The sequence below is a fragment of the Schistocerca cancellata genome, chromosome 2, assembly GCF_023864275.1.
Source record: "Schistocerca cancellata isolate TAMUIC-IGC-003103 chromosome 2, iqSchCanc2.1, whole genome shotgun sequence".
Lineage (NCBI taxonomy): Eukaryota > Metazoa > Arthropoda > Insecta > Orthoptera > Acrididae > Schistocerca > Schistocerca cancellata.
Window position 1 is genome coordinate 165267532 of NC_064627.1, and position 18097 is coordinate 165285628.

At 43.1% G+C, this 18097-nt stretch overlaps 1 protein-coding gene across 6 annotated transcripts in view; it reads right to left on the reverse strand.

Annotated features, from left to right (window-relative positions):
• The window catches only part of LOC126161461 (proline-rich protein 2-like), a 403478-nt gene that overhangs the window by 368547 nt on the left and 16834 nt on the right, over positions 1-18097 (reverse strand). The window lies entirely within an intron of this gene.

Genomic DNA, 18097 nt, shown 5'->3' on the forward strand with positions numbered 1-18097 from the left:
ATGACGCTATTTTTTAACAACACAAGACACCACTGAATGTTGCTGTCATGACAGATGGTGTTCGAATGCTTCTCTGACCAGCCCGTTTTCCAAATGTCTCATACACCGGAAACATCTGGTCACGTGTTGCTGAGACAGCCAGCAACCACAATTGATAAACTCTGACATATATATTGTCGCAAAGAAATCGCAATACCAAGAATGAGTTTTGCGGCATGCATGATTCTGCATCTTCGCGCCAGTTCCATACGAGTGACTCCAGCAACGCCACTACAAGGATGCGAATCAGATTTGGTTTAATTACAAGCTGTAGTGGTCGTGAGTGTTCGTTACGTTTGAGATAGGACGTGGTGCGTTGATGTTCTTCAAGAAAGTCTGTAAGGCAACAAAGACGCCATTTTCAACACCTCACAGAGTATAAACGAGGTCGTGAAATAGGGGTATGAGACGCTGGATGCTCCTTCTGTTATACTACAGAAAGACTTGTCAGTAAAGTAGTCACTGTACATGATGGCTATCAGCGGTGGTCACGGCAATATACGGTCGAGAGATGACCGGGCTCCGCACGGTAGCTTGGCAGTACCGAGACGGAAGACCATCGTGTTTGGCGTACGGTTCTGGCGTCTAGTACTACATCTGTAGCAGGAATCTGAGTAGCAGTTGGCACCACTGTGACACGACGAACTACTATAAAGCGCTTACTTCAAGGACAGCTCCGAACCACACGTTCTGTAGCAAACATTCCATAGTCTCGGACTAGCGCCATGTGCGATTTCTGACGTGTCAAGCGAGAACTCATTGGCAGGCAGAGTGAAGTGCGAGTGACGGCCATGTGTTGGCTAGTAGGCGGACAGCTGAGGGCCTGCAAGCTGCCTATCTGTGCATTACACGCACTAGACCTACACCTGGAGTTATGGTCTGGGGTGGAGTGCCGTTTCATATGACATCACGAGCTCTGTCGTGGTTGTCCCACACATCCTCACTACAAATTCGTCTGTCAGTCTGGTGGACCTGTTGTGCTGCTATTCATGAACAGCATTCCAGCGGATATTTTCCAAAGGGGTAACGCTCGTCCGTATATCGCTGTTGTAACCCAATATGCTCTACATGATCGACATATTGCCTTACCCTGCTGGATCATCAGATCTGTCTCCAATCGAACACATATGGGACGTCGTTGGACTACAACTCCAGCTACGTCCACAAACAGCATTAACCATCCTTGTATTGACCGACCAAGTGCAACAGGCATGGAACACCATTCCACAAACTGACATCCGCCACCTGAACAACACAATGCATGCACGTCTGTATGCTTGCATTCGACATTCTGGCGGTTACACCGATTGTTAATATACCAGCCTTTCCCTTTTTTAGTGTCTTATCTCGTTCTTACATTATTCGGTGAGCTTGCAATGTTAACCACTTAAATAATTTACGTAGACAAATGCATTCTCAAAATTTCATTAATGTACATGAACTATTTTTCGCTGTTGCGATTTTTTTTCTGTCCGTGTAGTTGAAGTAGCATAGAATGACGTAACCGTATCTTTCAGGTTCTGTGCGACTGAATGCCCAGCTGGATTGAGGGATTGTTACTACCAGAGGTTGCATTCTATCTACAAAAATCTGTACTTCTCCAAATCAACTACAATTTGAATCACGAGATGGTGTGCAAGTTTTCCTGTTAAGCTGTATGCTATGTAAATAAAACTTCGTTATTTACCCAGTTAAACATCAGCTCTCCGACATCGCTGCGCCCGGAAAAAGGTCCTGCAAGAACTGGTCCAACCCCGGCTGAAGAGAATCGTTCAACGTGACAGAAGTGCAACCCTTCCGCAAACTGCTGCAGATTTCAATGCTGGACCATCAAAAAGTGTGAGTGTTTGAACCATTCAACCAAACATCACCGATACGGTCTTTCAGAACCGAAGGCCCACTGCTGTACCCTTGATGACTGCACGAGACCCAGACTTATGCCTCGCCTGGTCCAGTCAACACCGACATTGGACTGTTGTGACAGGATACATGTTGCCTGGTCGGACGAGTCTAGTTTCAAATTGAATCGAGCGGATGGACGTCTACGGATAAGGAGATACCCTCATGAATTCATGGACACTGCATGTCAGCAGGGGCCTGTTCAAGTGCTTGAGGCTCTGTAATGGTGTGGGGTTTGGACAGTTGAAGAGATATGGGAACCCTGATACGTCTAGATTCGACTCTGACAGGTGACACGTACATGAGCATCCTGTCTGATCACCTGCATCCAATCATATCCATTGTGTATTCCGACGGACTTATGCAATTCCAGCAGGACAATGCGACACCTCACGCGTCCAGAAATGCTACAGCATGGCTCCAGGAACACTATTCTGAATTTAAACTGTTCTACTAGCGACAAAACGGCCCAGACATGAACATTATTGAGCATATTTGGGATGCTTGCAACGTGCTGTTCAGAAGATATCTCCAGCCCCTCGTACTCTTACGGATTTATGGACAGCCCTGCAGGATTCATGGTGTCAGTTCTCTCCAGCACTACTTCAGACATTAGTCGAGTCCATGCCACGTCGTGCTGCGGCACTTCTGCGGGTTCGCGAGGGCACTACACGATATGGGCCAGGTGTACCAGTTTTTTTGACTCTTCAGTGTATACAATCTCAAGACTTCTGAAGCTATATTTGCCCAATAATGTTAATGTTATATGAGTTAGTTATTCTTTTAGTAGTAACTATTGTTTGTATTCGATGTGTATTGACCAGTAGTTCACTAGGAAGGAGTTATACAAATTGGTCAGTAATTAATATTCATACCCATATCGACGGAATATGCAAAATTGTAAACTTTGGCGACTGGTGCATGAATGTGTGACGTTGCAGGACAGTTTCATCGTGAAGCTGGCAAAGACAGAAAACAGGAGACTAGTTGATACCACAGCATAATATCTTTGCAAATTTCATTCCATGTGCTGAGTTGGACATTAACCAGGCTTCACAGACAGGCATGTAAACGCTCAACGCAGACATGAGCAATTGGGAGAGGCCTTCTGGTTTCGTCGGAGTAATCGGCGAATCGCTTGACATTTGAATAGGCGCGATGCCACTATTCGACGATATTGGCAGGCAGTGACTGAACCATGGCCGAACAGTCTCAAGAAGGAAGCGGTTGACCAAAAGATTCGATAGAACATGAAGACCGAGGCACTCAAAGCCCTGGATACATCATTATTGTCGATACGACAAGCAACCGGTGCTTCAGTGGCCGCAGGAACCATTAATAGGCGGCTCGCAAAAGGGGGAATGAGCTCACGGCTCCCCTTGCGCCGACCACCATGGAATTTGTTACACCAACAAGCCCGTGTGCGGTGGTATCAGGTACATTCGGCCTGGAATCTTATTGACTAGGATATAATTTTCTTCAGTGATGAGGCCCGCTTCGAACTGAGCTCCGAGGACAGGCGAAGACTTGTTTGGAGGCGCTTCAGACAGCGTTTGGATACCAATCTATTGCACACCATACGGCCCGATAACCATAAGTGATGGTCTCGGCGGTCGTTTCATTTCATCTGCGTCTCCATTAGAGCACAGTGGTGCGTCAACGATATTCTACACTCCGTTTAGCTGCCCTTCATGGGAAGTCATCCTGGGCTTACATTTCAACAGGATACTGCCCACTCGCACATGGTGAGAGTTTCTACTACTTGGCTTCATCCTTGCTAAAACCCTACCTTGGCCTGAAAAGTTACCGAATCTTTTCACACTGAGTCCGTTTGGAACATTACAGACAGGGCTCTCCAACCATCTCAGTAGTCTGACGATCCAAGGTCCCATTTGGACAGAAAATGGCACGATATCTCTCAGGAAGACATCCAACAACACAGTCTGTCGGTGCTTGCCTAACTTACCTCTGGGCTCAGAGTTGGACCAACGTGTTATTGATTTGCTCAGTTTGTGAAGTTCATTGACTTGACTAAGTCATCCAATTTTTCTGATATTTTCATCATTTGTTTGTCTGTACATGTGAATCACATCTATCGATTTCCGTCCCATTCAAATAATTCCTTAGGGTAGGTTATTCTTTTTCTTAGAGTATGTTACTCTGTCGTTTAAAAAATTAGGGTGATCAGAACAATCTCATTGATGAAACGTTGAAAAGTAGAGGTATGAGAGTGTAGCTTTAATGTGCTCATTATCAGAAGTTTTTGTTTTTCATTGTACGACTCATCAGCTACCTGTCCTTACCCAACATGCATTCTCTGGAGGAAGCGCACCTCTAAATATTTTCATGATGGGGTAAATGTTGTGGCAATGTCTAGTTTCTCATCACGTGTAAACGTTGCCCAAAGAGGCACCATATTCCCTGATACCCTTCTGGTCAGTATCGTGCCAAGATTAAGGCTTTATGAATCGAAGTTTCTGATTTATTGCGTTTCATGAAGTAAAATTTCTTATTACTTACTCTGATTACATTTGTAAGTAGGCTGTTTAGATGTAAGTAGGCAGTTTAGGTTTTTATGTTGGTAACGTCACCTGTATGAAAATCACTGGCTGTGCTGTGTGAAGTCTATGGCTGGTTGACATTGTTGGAATATTCGCCATTGTACTGTTGGGCAGTTGTATGTGAACAGCGCGTAGCATTGCGCAGTTGGAGGTGAGCCGCCAGCAATGGTGGATGTGGGGAGTGAGATGGCAGAATTTTGAGAGCGGACGATCTGGACGTGTGTCCATCAGAAAGAGTAAATTTTTAATATTGGATATCATGAACTGATACATATATGATGACTTTGGAACATTATTAAGGTAAATACATTGTTTGTTCTCTATCAAAATCTTTCATTTGCTAACTATGCCTGTCAGTATTTAGTGCCTTCAGTAGCTAGAATTTTTTATTTAGCTGGCAGTACTGGCGCTCGCTGTATAGCAGTAGTTCGAGTAACTAAGATTTTTGTGAGGTAAGTGATTCGTGAAAGGTATAGGTTATTGTTAGTCGGCCATTCTTTTGTAGGGATTTTTGAAAGTCAGATTGCGTTGCGCTAAAAATATTGTGTGTCAGTTTAGTGATGATCAGAATAAGTCAAGAGAGAAATGTCTGAGTACTTCAGTTTTGCTCAGCTGTTTGAAAATCAAATAATGTAAGAGGTTTTGTCAGCACAGTAATTCATTAATTTTTCTAAGGGGACGTTTCACATTGCATTTTATAAAATCCTTTGTTGCCGTCAGGGTGGAGGGGCACACGTAGATGATGGGCGCGAAGGTGTACTGGCGAATGCGGATGTATGCCCCAGGTATAGTTGGTAGGAGGGGGATGAAATACGACTCGCAGATCAACAGACAAGTGGTGACAGTGGAGACAACTATTTGTTATGCTTTATGTGACCCAACTGGTTGTAGGTTGGAGATGGTTCACCATATTAAGGAAAACAGTTGCCAGGAATCAAAGTACTAGGAAGCCACGGAATTGTGGGACAGAAAATGGATTACAAACGCAAAAAGCAGGTACGTGATGTGGAAAGTTCGCGATTCATTGTATATACAAAGTAAGAAAGCCTAGTATAAGAAATTCGAAGGCTGGAAACGAACTAGTTGCTACATAGGAAATTTGGCCGAGAGCACAAGCATAGCTGACATTCGATATTCAATAATGTATTCTGAAAACGGTGATTCGCGACACTCGTGGTGTGAGTTTTCTGTAGAAAAATGCTACTACTACTAGCTTCTCAAAATTTTCATCTGGTCCCCGAAAAATTTTTAAAATTAAGATCTGATATGAAGGAATGTAAGACGACCTTTCACGCACATATGGAAGAATGTCTAGGACACTTAAAGGATTGGCTCTATGCAGAGGTGGAGACAATGGTGAGGGTCTTTTCAAAAAGCAGTTACTTGGCTCTTATACGTAACACGAATGCCAAACTTGAAAGATTTCATTAAATTAATATCATTAAACAACTGTAAGAGACAATTTGCCTGAAAGGAGCAATGCCAATAGCATCTACCTGACATGATTTGGTACATCTGAAGATGATTTCAGAAGTAGCACCTACTTGAAAAGCAATAACGTACTTATGTTACATCAGGTGATATGGATGTCAATTGGGTAGATCACGCTGCAGTCTGCATAAAAAAAAAAGATTATTCTGTGCAGACAGTACGAGTTTCGCATTATTGGAAGTGCCACTTCACAGTCAGAATCGGGCTGCATACGGAGCCAGCAACCTTTGAAAACATGCAGAACCAACACGGATGTAAATAGCTGAAAATCATAATGCATGAAGAAATCTAAAGGAAACCATTACCATGAATGGAGATGAAATGGTTTATGGTGATGATTATAATCTTTTCATATTAATTTCTTCTCAACTGTAACATACGAATTGTTTTTGCAAGTTACATACTTTAGTCCTTGTTACTGGTAACACTCGATGATGATATAAGTTGGATGTAGTGTGGAACATATATTCCAGGAATACATCCGATATTAGGCTGATTGGTTTTATGCACGAAAGTATAGTTACAGTATGGGTAAAATACGCTTTACAACAAACAAAAATTGTCATCAAAGATTATATGCGTCCATATGTGTATGATTATGAGAAACTATATAATAATGTGTGATTTGAGCTTCATTGCTGTGGCTCGTTGCTTCGATGTATGCCATGCACCAACGGACAGTACCCAATTCGGAGGGACATTTGAAGATTCCGTCTCGCTTAACTCATTGATTTGCTGGTTTCATCGAGCTGCGAGATTGGTTATTGCAGTCTGAGCGCTGTAGTGACAACCTCTGCAGATGCGCCGCTTCCTTCAACTCTAATGTAACGTCTAGCTCAATATCCTCATACATTACAAATTCTTCACTCATCTGTATCTTAGCTCTTACTTATCTTCGTTACACTAGTGATATTAGCTTCGATAAGTAAAGTTATCAGATAGTAGTGTTCGGAGATACTGTTGACCACAGTTACAAAGATTTATAAGTGTGCTGTTTGCAACTCAAATGACGAACTGTTACAAAGCGCCGTGTCTCTTGCCGAAGAACTTAATCTTTCTTTATAATTATACTTCTAGTCATTTTAACTGTGTCGTACCTCTTGGTCTGTTCATTCAATTCTGTAACAAACTGGATGTGCCCTTTTGACAACGATTGAGTACTTCTATATACTTGTTCAAATTCTACTTAGTACTGTGCTTAAATTGTTCGATATAGCCAGGTTCGTAGACCTTGTTCCAGTTCTTCAGTGCTTCAGCATGTTTCTCAAAAAGAAATCGTTTTGCGCCAACAGTATGCCATGAAGACTTTGTATCTGTCATCTGCATTCCTACTTAATTTCAGAACAAACTTCTGCATCCAGTTTCTGCAATATTTTAAATAAGTTGTGTCGTTTAGTGGCTGGTAAGTCCACCTGCACCCATGGTCTTTGGGTAGCGTCCATGATCAAAATGTCTTAGGTTTCGGGATCGAAACCAGCACCTCTTGAATTTTGATTAATACTCAGCATTGGCGCCCGAAGACTTCCAGCATAAGAAGTCACCCTCATTCTGTTGAAGACCTTTTCAACGAGGGTGGAGGCGCCGACAGCGGTGCAGGGTATTCTCTTGACTTTGGAATGGGAAACTGCCCATAAAGGCGGACGAATCGGCAATGATCAACAGCACAGGGATGCAGAAGGCAACGGAAATCACTGCATTAAATACACGTAATGTGTATCTACAGGATATGTGGGGTGTAACTGAAAAAAAGTGTCACGATGATCTCTCCACTGGCAAAAGATTCCGGAATAGTCCCGCATTCTGATCCGCAGGAGGGGTCTGCCAAGCAGGAGGTGACCATGGGGAAAACATTGAGTAATAAACGAAACGTTAATGTACTACGAGTAGGACTGTGTAATGTCAGAAGCTTGAATGTGATAGAGAAGCTAGAAAGTCTGAAAAGTGAAATCGAAAGGTTCGATATAAATATAGTATGGGTCAGTGAAGTGAAATGGAAAGACGACAAGGAATTTTGGTCAGATGAGTATAGGCTAAGACCAACAGCTGCAGGAAATGGTATAACGCGAGTAGAATTCGTTATGAATAAGAAGCTAGGGCAGAGAGAGTGTTACGGTGAACAGTTCAGTAATAAGGTTGTTATCATCAGAATCGGCGGCAAACCTATGCTAGCGTTGATAGTTTAGGTATACATACCGAAGTCGCAAGCTGAAGATGAAGAGTAGAGAAACTATTGAGCATATTAAAAGGGGAATGCACTATGTAAAGGGAGATGAAAATCGAACAGTCATGGGGGACTGGAATGCAGTTGTAGGGCAAGGGGTACAGGAGAATATGGGCTTGAATCAAGGAACGAGAGAGGAGAAAGGCTTATTGAGTTCTGTAATACGTTTCAGCTGGTAATAGCGAACACTCTGTTCAAGAATCACAAGAGGAGGAAGTTTACTTGGAAACGGCCAGGTGAAACAGAAAGATTTCAGTTAGATTATACCATGATTAGACAGAGATCCTGATATCAGATGTTAGACTGTAAGGCGTACCAGGAGCAGACATAAACTCAGATCAAAATTTAGATGTGATGAAGAGTAGCCTGGAGTTTAAGAGATTAGTCAGTAGGAACCAATATGCAAAGAAGTGGGATACGGAAAGTAAGGGCTTACGAGATGCGCTTGAAGTTTTCTAAAGCTATATCTACAGCAATAAGGAACAGCTTTGTAGGCAATACACTTGAAGAGGAATGGACATCTCTAAAAACGGAAATCATAGAAGTTGGAAAGAAAAGCATAGGTAGAATGAAGGTGACTGCGAAGAAATCATGGGTAACAGAAGAAAGACTTCGGTTGAGCGATGAAAGAAGGAAGTACAAAAATATTAAGGGAAATTCAGGAACACAGAAATACAGTTCCCTGAGGAATGAAATGAATAGACCGTGCAGGGAAGTTAAGACGAAATGACAGGAGGAGAAATGTAAGGAAATCGAAAAAGAAATGATTGTTGGAATTACTGACTGGTAATGTACAATGTGTACAAGAGCCAAGAGGGTATAATATAAGTGGACGACCAAGAAAGAGTTCTCGGATTAAAATGGGTGTAAGACCGGGATGTCTTTCGCCCCTACTGTCCAATATGAAAATTAAAGAAGCAATGATGGAAATAAAGGAAAGTTTCAGGAGTGGGATTAAAATCCAGAGTGGGAGGTTACAAATGGTATGATTCGCTGATGACATTGGTATCCCGAGTGAAAATAAGGAAGAATTAAATAATTGGCTAAATGAAACGAACTGTCTGATGAGTACAGAATGAGGATTGAGAGTAAATCGGAGAAAGACGAAAGCAATTAAAAGTAGAAAATTAGACCAGCATGTACTTACCACGAAGTAACTGAAGTTAAGGAATTCTAGTAGCTAGGCAGCAAAATAAACAGTGGCGGACGGAGAAAGGGCATCCACGACCAAATTTGAGAAACAAATTTTTGAGAATGTACGTTTGGAACATGCTAGTGAAACATGGACTGTGGGAAAACCGGAACAGCAAAGAATCGAAGCATTTGGGATGTGGTGCTACAGACTAATGTTGAAAATTAGGTGGACTGATAAGATAAGGAATGAGGAGGTTATGCGTAAAATCAGGGAAGGAATATGGGGAAAACATTATCAAGGAGAAAGGACAGGATAATAGCACATCTGTTAAGATATCAGGGAATGACTTGCATGCTACTAGAGCGAGCTGTAGAGGGCAAACACTGTAGAGGAAGACAGAGATTGGAATACATCCAGAAAATGATTGAGGACGTAGGTTGCAAGTGCTATTGTGAGAGAAAGAGGTTGACACCGGAGATGAATTCGTGGGTTGCATAAAACCAATCAGAAGGCTGATGACTCAAAAGAAAACAAAAAAAAAAACCTGCATGTACAGAACCTCGAGAGTTGCCCATCTCCGCGCGGGATTAGCCGAGCGGTCTCAGGCGCTGCAAAAAAATGGTTCAAATGGCTCTGAGCACTATGGGACTTAACATCTATGGTCATCAGTCCCCTAGAACTTAGAACTACTTAAACCTAACTAACCTAAGGACAGCACACAACACCCAGCCATCACGAGGCAGAGAAAATCCCTGACCCCGCCGGGAATCGAACCCGGGAACCCGGGCGTGGGAAGCGAGAACGCTACCGCACGACCACGAGATGCGGGCTCAGGCGCTGCAGTCATGGACTGTGCGGCTGGTCCCGGGGGAGGTTCGAGTCCTCCCTAGGGCATGGGTGTGTGTGTTTGTCCTTAGGATAATTTAGGTTAAGTAGTGTGTAAGCTTAGGGACTGATGACCTTAGCAGATAAGATTTCAGACACATTTGAACATTTTGAACAAATTGCCCACCGAGTGCGGAATTAACCATCCAATGGGGCTTCACATCATACCACACGCATGTGTCACTGGTATCGAAGGTCGACAAAATATCATACTTACCAGTGTCGGGGGCTGCCAAATTGCGAGGCAACCACTTCTCGCCGAAGGGCAGTTTTCATAATTTGCTGCTAGGCGGTATTGGCAGCGCCACAAGAGGTCCTGGGTCCTGAAGACCTACTTCTTTCCACAATACACATGAACGAAAATAGATCTGAGATATCCTCGCTTCCAGATAGTACTTAGACCAGTTCACGACCATCCGATGACAGAATATCCAGCCCACGCCGACACCGCCATGTCCACCACTGATTCGGACAACGCCCTCAGTCGCCATAACGCCACTCACAGATTTGTATTTTGGTTGTGGATGTCGTAAAACTTTGCTTGAATTATTCTTCTAGTACATTGGCTGTTGACTGTTCCATGTCTAGACGGAAGAACTTAGATCTTTTGTGGAACTTTAACTCCATGAACTGATGGATGAACTGAACTGTTAGTTGAACATTGCTTCAAGACAGTCGCAACGAGACCCAGCATTTTCATTTTATGTAACCAACTTGTTTGTTTCTTAGCTACAGCCTTCAGACACTGACTTTCAGCTTGTCAATTTTGTAGTATTATTCGTTGAAATAGACAAACAGTGCTTCTTGGTTATGCCAAAAAACATTTTGAAGAATCTTTGACATTGTTTGTGACGCCTATGGCTGATCGTCAGCTATGATCATATCCCATGCGAGGGTAATGGCGTAACCTGTCGCAATCCAGTGGAGCTATAGGTGGCTGCAGGGAAGCCAATGGTCATTTTTGTGCGCAAAACCTTTTAGCAACTTGCTCATCTCGCCTGCCAATCCTTCTTGTGAGCTGAGGCATGCGAGTATGTGTTCTAACACTGAAGCAAGTTGCGGTCAGCACCTGGCCTGATTACAAAGATTCCAAGTAAAACTCAGATGCTCATAGAAGAATCGGACGATCGTGCAAAATTCCGTTAACGTTTGACAGTTCAATACTTCACGGAATGACAAAGGCAGAGAGGTAAAAATTGACACACATGTTTGAAATGAGAAACCAATAATCTACCAACAATTGACTTTTAGCAAAAGATAATGTTCTTGATAACAAATTACCAACATGTCGGCCGTCATTAATCGCTAATACTCGTACAAGAGGGACAACGTTTTGTATAGCAGGATACACCACATCAGAACATGTGGTGGAAAATTGCCATCAAATATTGTACTTCAGCATCCCTAATAAGACGGTAGACTTGTGACTTCATGTAACCCCACAACCAATAATCACACGGACTGAGATATGTGGATCTGGGAGGCCAAGCACAACGGAAGTGGCGACTCAGCGCGCCATCCCCACTAAACGATGTGCGCAAGAGATCTTTCACAAGGGTAGCAATAAAGGGGGGAGCGCCATTCTGCAGAAAAGTGCTATCGTTCAGCAGATGTTTATCAGCCAGGCTAGGGATGATGCGATTCTGTAGCGTATCGGCTTACCTTCCACCTCTCACTACTATGCTGCGTCACTAACTTTTTTCTGCCCAGTGTCCTCTGTTGTCTGGAGTTTCAGTCGTTGTTGCTTTCAATGAAACCCCATGTCATTTCTGGTATTTTTGCCAAGTTTTAATTCATTACCTACATTATTCCGTGAGGTTGTGCATTTTCGTATGCAAACTTATCTTTGAGTCACCGTGTACAATACACTCTGCCCATTAAAACTGCAAGAGCAGGAACAGAGCAAATTACGAAATTTTACTTATATAGATACAGTTTAGTAGGAAAACACACAAGCAAATGGGAAATTCAAATTGTAGATCATTTAGAGAAGTACAGAGTGAAAAATTTTGTGGATTGGGTGCAACCTCTGGTAGTAACAATTGCTCATTCCAGCTAGGCATCGAATCGAACAGAACTTGAATGACAGACAAGGATTCGTCATTCTATGCTGCTTCAGCTACAAGGACACAAAAAAATCACAACGGTGAAAAATAATTAACGCAGAGTATTGAAATTTCGGGAATGCATTTGTCTGAGTAACATATTTAAGTGGTTAACATTGAAATATCAGTGGGTAATGTAAGCGTGAGATAATCCATTGCAAAAGGGAAATACTGGTACATTAATAACAGGTGTAACCACCAGCATATTGAATGCAAGCATAGAATCGTCCATGCTTTGTGTTGTACAAAAGCCGGATGTCAGTTGCTGGGATGAAGTTCCACGTCTGTTGCACTTGGTCGGTCAATACAGGGACAGTTAATGCTATTTGTGGACGACGCTGAAGTTGTCGTTCGATGATGTCCCATATGCGATCGATTGGAGACAGATCTGACGATCCAGCAGGCTAACGCAATATGTCAATCAAGGAGACGATATTGGGTTACAACAGCAATTATGGATAAGCGTTATTCGGTTGAAAAATATCCGCTGGAATACTGTTCATGAATAGCAGAACAACAGCTCGAATCACTTCTCTGACCTACGAATTTGCAGTGAGGATGTGTGGGATAACCACGACAGTGCTCGAGGTGTCATATGAAACGACACTCCACCCCAGACCATAACTCCAGGTGTAGGTCTAGTGTGCGTAATGCACAGATAGGTAGCTTGCAGGCCCTCATCTGTCCGCCTACTAGCCAACACATGGCCATCACTCGCACTTCACCCTGCCCGCCAACGAGTTCTCGCTTGACACGTCAGGAATCGCACATGGCGCTAGTCTGAGGTATATGGAATGCATTGTACAGGACGCTTGGTTCGGATCTGTCCTTGAAGTAATCGCTTTATAGCAGTTCGTGGTGTCACAGTGGTGCCAACTGCTACTCAGATTTCTGCTGCAGATGTAGTACGAAGCGCCAGAGACATACGTCAAATACGATGGTCTTCCGTCTCGGTAGTGCCAACCTAGCGAGCGGAACCTGGTCATCTTGCGACCGTATAGTGTCGTGACTACCGCTGCCAGAAATCGTGTACAGTGGCTGTTTTACTGCCAAGTCTTTCTGTAGTATCGCAGAAGGATCATTCAGCTTCTCGTAGCCCTGTTTCACGATCTCGTTTATACTCTGTAAGGTGTTAATATTGGCGTCTTTGTTGCCTTACAGACATTCTTGACGAACACGTCCAACCTCAAACGTAACGAAGGCTCACGACCACAACATCTTGCAATTAAAGCAAACCTGATTTGCATAGTTGTAGTGGAGCTACTGGAGCCACTAGTATGGAACTGGCGTGAAATCTGAATGGACACCATTTGTCAGATGCAGAAGCATGCATGTCGCAAAACTCATTCTTGGTTTACGATTTCTTTGCGTCAGTATATATGTCAGAGTTTATCAATTGTAGTTACTGGCCGTCTCAGCAACCCGTGACCAGATGTTTCCTGTGGATGAGACATCTGGAAAATGCGATAGTCAGAGAAGCAGTCAAACACCACCAGACATGACAGCAACATTCATTGTTGTGTTGTTAAAAAATTGCGCCATGGCCTCCTCAGAGGCAGAGAAATGTCACTAGCCTTAACACGTTAGTAATGTCATGCTTGCTGTCTAAATTACAAGTCACGTAAAGCACAAGTTATCCTGTTCTCTGCCCAGAGATTCTCCATACAATTACGCCATGTGTTTGGCACTGTATGACGATTTCGAATGCAATCTGGCAACATTCGTTCTCCTTGGTGTCTCAGTATACAGATATGTCTGATGCTTTCGTCACAACTGAAATTCGCCATAAGGACGACGTGGAGTCACCCCTCTGTCCGGTAATGATGTTGAGTGCCCACTGTCGGCGCACCTCTCGCTGCTGCCACCTCATGGGAAGCCTCAACAATGGTCGTCCTGCTGCCAGGCACTAGTGCTCTCAGTCTAGACACTTGCCTTGCTGTTTACGAGCCCATTTACCGACTGAGACTGCGAGACGTGGCTGCACTATCTTGCACAATCGACCAAGCGATGTGCTTGAACTCTCCAGAGCTAGTTGTGAGAAGATGAAGCCGTTGATCCCACGTAATGCGTTCAGCCTCTCTCTCCTGAACCCATAGATTCCATATCTGCACGTCAGTCGTACCGATCACTGAGAGCAGGAATATCGCGGAACGATAAACTGCAGTTTTGAAATGCCATGATACCACCACTGTCGAATTCCAAAACATGCTGGTAGACTTTTCCCCTTCTTACGAGACGTATGACATCATCTTCATGTGACAAATCAATCTTCAAATACGGTATCTGGTCCATATATGTAGAATGTATGCGTTGTTACTCCCACTTACTTTGTGAGTGTGTGCTGAAATACTTATCATCTACATATTAAGTTAGACTGTTCATTCCATTTAACACCACCTGGAGTTCTTTTTCACTTTCACTTAAGACTGTAATGTCATTAGCGAATCTTATCATTTATATCCTTTTACCTAGAATTTTAATCACGCTCTTAAAACTTTCATTTTCCGTCATTGGTTCTTCATTGTACAGATCGAAGAATAGGGGTGAAAGGTTACATCCCTGTCTTACACTCTATTTAAATTGGCGCTTCTTTCTTGTTCTTCCAGTCTTATTGTTCCCTCATAGTTTTTGTACATACTCTATAGTACTCGTCTTTCCCTATAGCTCACCCGCATTTTTCTCAGAATTACGAACATGTTTTTTCATTTTACATCGTCCGACGCTAAAGTCAAACAGATCATCATCTAACAGATCCTCATTTTCTTTTCCATTATTTTACGTATTTATTATTTTATTAGTCCGGTCAGCAGCTTGGATGCATGAGCTGTCTACCTGCTTGTGCGATAGTTGTCCCACTTGTAGGCTCTTGCTTAAGAGTGATATTCCGACTACATTCTTAATGTTACCGTCTTTGCTTTTAATTTCCCTCAAGATCGCTTCGGCTTCATTCTTTGCTGAGTCAGTTCTTCCAACAATCATTTATTTTTCGATTTATTCACATTTATCCTTAGCTTCCATGTACTTCCTATTTATTTCACCCTAAGTGACTTGTATTTCAGTATCCTCGAATTTCCGTGAATATTTTTGTACTTCCCTCTATCGTCGACCAACTGAACTATTTCTTGTGTTAGCCATGGCTTCCTCGCAGACACCTTCCTTGTACCTATCTTTCTCTTTACAGCTTCTGTGAATTCCTTCTATAACTGTCCTTTCCTCTACGATTGAACTGACTACTGAGTTATGCACTGATTCTTCATCGCTAGACTCTTAAATGTCAGGCAACTCTTTATCATTACCAAATTGTGATCTGGATCTGGATCTGCTCCTTGGTACGCCTTACAGTCCAATATTTGGCTCCGAAATCTTTGCCTGATCTTGCTCTAACTGGAGTCTTCCTATATCTCCCGGTTTATGCAAGTGCAAATCGTACTCTTGTGGTTCGTAAAGAAAGTACTTATTTGCTGTTCCTAGCCGAAATTTATTGCAAAACTACCAATCTCATATTATCCCGTAAACTTTTCTTCTGCTCCTTCCCTTTCAACAGCATTCCAATCCTCAATGACTATTAGATTTTCGTGTCCCTTTACGTACTGAATTACCAGTTCAAAATTCTCATACAATTTTCCTATCTCTTCTAGACTTTATAGCTTAACTAACATGTTGAGACTTCTGACATTCCACACACCGACTCTTAGAACGTCAATCTTTCATTGGTCATTCAATATTTTCTCATGGTCATCTCCCCTCGGCAGTCCTCTTCCGCAGATCTGGATGGGGGACTGTCCGAAATCTTTTGCTTACAGAGAGATCATCATGACACTTGTTCAGTACTGGTCTCACGTACTAGGGATATACATTACGTGTCCTTAGTGCAGTGGTTTCATTGGATTCTTCATCCTCATGCCGCTGATCATTCCTGATTCTTCCGCCTTTTAGGGGCAGTCTCCTACACCATGGGGCGAGAGAGTGCCCTGGATCTCTGTCCGCTCCTCCATCCACTTTAACAATGACGTTGGCTGGACGAGGATGACTTCTTATGCCAGATTTCTTCGGCTGCCATTGCTGACGATTTTTATTCAAAATTTTAAGTAGTGGAGAGGTTGGCATCTGGAATCCAAGACTTTTTCATTACTAGACAAAAACTCTATACTTTTTTCTTCCCACAGAGTCTTTTATTACAGATAGCAGCGAGGCATCATTTTTTTCCTGATTATAAAGGAAACTACAAGAGAAGAAGGATCTATTTGCCACCACCACTTTGACCCTAAAAGAAAAAGTAACAATAACGCCACTTCAGACATGTACTCCTAACTACGCCTCTCTCAATAGCTGTACCTAAACATAACAAAGGTGGAAAGGAAGGAGCGAGAGGATATCATATGTTTGTAAGAGAGATTTTTTATTGTAATGATCAGGTTGCGTTTTAGTGGTTTGTTTATGTATGTAGCAGAGCAGAATTTTTCTTTCTTCGAGTGAACTCACTGTGTGAACCAATTCACACAGTGACTGTTCGCCTGCCGGTAATACACATAATCTTGGAACATAGGTATCATTTGTGGTGTAAGTCTGTCAAGAGTGGCACGTGTGAAGAATGTCAGAATTCGCTGGACCAGATGCCAGACATCTACTGCTGGAGATCTCCGCCCTGCAAAACGGAGAGTCGGCGAGATGAACTTGTTTACCGTTGGCGGTGACATACCACACGGAGCGTGCAGTAGTGTCAAGACAACGGACGTTCGCAGCCCACCATATATGACGCCTCCTATAGATCGGATACTTCTATTCTATCACATTGGAGGCGCAGTGCCTGCAACTTGTATCAGGAAAACCAAACTGAAAACTGTAAGATTTGCAGGATATGTGATCGCAGTGGTTAGCAAACTGGACTCGCAGTTGGGAGGACGACGGTTCAATCCCGTCTCCGGCCATCCTGATTTAGGTTTTCCGTGATTTCCCTAAATCGCTTCAGGCATATGCAGGGATGGTTCCTTTGAAAGGGCACGGCCGATTTCCTTCCCCATCCTTCCCTCACCCGAGCTTGCGTTCCGTCTCTAATGACCTCGTTGTCGACGGGACGTTAAACACTAATCTCCTCCTCCTCCAGGATATGTGACAAGGATGAATGTGGATAGTATGAAAATAAGCGTGTAGGGGAAGAATGGTATGACGAGCCGTGAGGCAAGTAGGAGTTGGGTTGTTAAGTATTGGTCGAAATTGCGGATGAAGTTTGGAAACTAAGGAGGCACGTGCACATATATATTTTTCAACGCACCAGAGATCGATGACAGAGAAGGCCAGGAATACGACACAGGGTCACCAGTGGAGCGGACAAAATGATACTGACGATCACGAAAGAAGGGTGGAAGAGAACGATGAAGAGGATATATGGGCAGGAGTAGAAAGCGGAATTCATGACGTGGCTACATGTGGTGCCACAAAGGCCGAAACGAAATGAAAAAAAAGAACATTCCTCATATTCTAATACGTTAAAAGAGCTTGGCTATGCCATTTTCTGTGCACCAGGAGACAAATTTCCAGGAGTAGTTGCGAAATATAGATTAGTAATTATATATCGAGGATTCGCGATAGTTTAATGCTAGTTCAGCATAAAAATATGCAGAGGAACCTCTGTTCTGCGGCTGAGGATGGAAAGAATGATAGGGAGTTAACTTCACGACAACGTGTTAGGTACAAACCACAAGCTTGAAATGGAAAAAACCTGGGCAGTAACTGTGGCGTGTTTTTACCACAGGAACCACAT